Below are 1,764 nucleotides of genomic sequence, written 5' to 3'. Positions count from 1 at the left end.
GCTGTTGTGGATGACCTTGTTCTGGAGAGGATGGAAGGGAGATTTCTGTTGTGTGCTGAACCACTGTGCAGACCTCGGGGCATGATACAAGCTCATGTTTGGTAGTGGCACCCCCCCTCAGAGTGGAACCCAACAAGTATTAATTAATACAACACGACGTGCAGCCTGCAACGGAGGGTGGACATTGAAAGGGAACAGAGCAGACAAGTAGCAGACTGGCGAGACTTAACAGCAGCAGTCAGAAAGCTTCTAAACAATGTCTGGAAAGTTGTATATGCACACACTGATTGACAGATGCTGCTATTGTGTGGAGACAGAGGAAAGAATAAACAGATGACTAACCAGGTGGTGGACAATAGCTAGACTAGTGAGTGTCAGGAATGATTAAGCAGGCAGAGGAATGTGGCTGAAGGAAGTGTTTATTTCACTATATGTGCTGAGGAGACGGCCAATAACTTTGGTTAGATTATTGCAATAAGAATCTTGCATTGCCATGTTCTCAAGTCTTAGTCCAGCCTATGTGCATACTAGTGCACCATTTTGCAAAGCATAGTGTCACAGTGTAATACTGCAAGTTATGGCAAGGTTACATTTGGAGCTGGAACCAAACTCACAGTCTCTCCAGGTATGTCTGACTTCTCAGATGTGATTCCTCTTGGAAGTACTTCTTTCACTTTGCAAGTTATTTTGCCTATTTTGTCACTCCAAAATATATTAGGAATAGGACTATAAATTTTCAGCTGGTATAAAGGCAAGTGATTTCTGTGGCTGCATATATATTTTCCCCTCCCTATTCCTGATGATGAACATAGCAGAATTTTTATGCAAGAGGATTTTTCTTGGAAAGTCAACAGGAAGTGGGCTCCTAAATCAAAAATCCTCATGTAGCTAGCACGTAAAAGGAAATGGTGAAGGCTAGCATGGACTAGCAAAATGCAGAGTGGTGAGATTAGTCTCATAAAGCTGTAGCAGTTAAAAAGGACTTTTCTAGTATGTGGATGCTAGTATTTTAAGATAACAAGACTCCTAATTGCGTGTGGATGCAAAACATAAGCACATATTGGGTCTTTGCATCGGAGATCCTCAATAAAGCTGTAATGCTAGGGAGTGGGTGAAGCATTATATAAATACTGGAAGCTCAGGAAGCAAGCTTATCCTTGAGAATGATACCAAGTTTGTAATCACAGCCAACTAGTTGAGTACTGTGAAATTACCTTGGCCTTCAACATCCATGTGAAGCTTGGAGCACAATAGAAGTGAAGCTCTGAAACTGTTGGAGAACAGTGTGACAAGTCTTAAAAGCTAGGGGTGGAATAGCAGGCAGAGGGGAAAGACATCAAGAAGCCAAGTTCATTACTGAATGACTTTTGTGGAAAGATGGAAAGGTGACCCTGGCCATTTTCTCTGAGCAAAAAAGCATGAAAAAATTTGTGCTTTGACAGTTGCTGCAACAAGTGTCTGAAAAAAAATCACCCCAAAACCCTACACCTCTTGTCTTGTCTGAAACTCTTTGGAAAAGGGAAAGAAAATAAGGCAGATCCTGAGACACCGATATTTTTTGTAAATGTATCAATTTTTCCAAATTTCTTAAGAATATTTTTAGAAGCATTTAGTATCTAAATGCTTTGGGTTTACTCTTGGAAAGTAATGCTTCCATTTCTTAAAATGGTAGTGGTTGTTAAGATAATTTCAAAACAATTTTATTCTGAAAATTAAAAAACACAGCAATATAAAGAAACTATTCATTCTGATAACCTGTAGGGA

This window comes from Fulmarus glacialis, unplaced genomic scaffold, assembly GCF_000690835.1.
Source record: "Fulmarus glacialis isolate BGI_N327 unplaced genomic scaffold, ASM69083v1 scaffold12504, whole genome shotgun sequence".
NCBI classification, from domain to species: Eukaryota; Metazoa; Chordata; class Aves; order Procellariiformes; family Procellariidae; genus Fulmarus; species Fulmarus glacialis.
The sequence above is the reverse complement of the archived record's forward strand: the minus strand, read 5'-3'. Positions refer to the sequence as shown.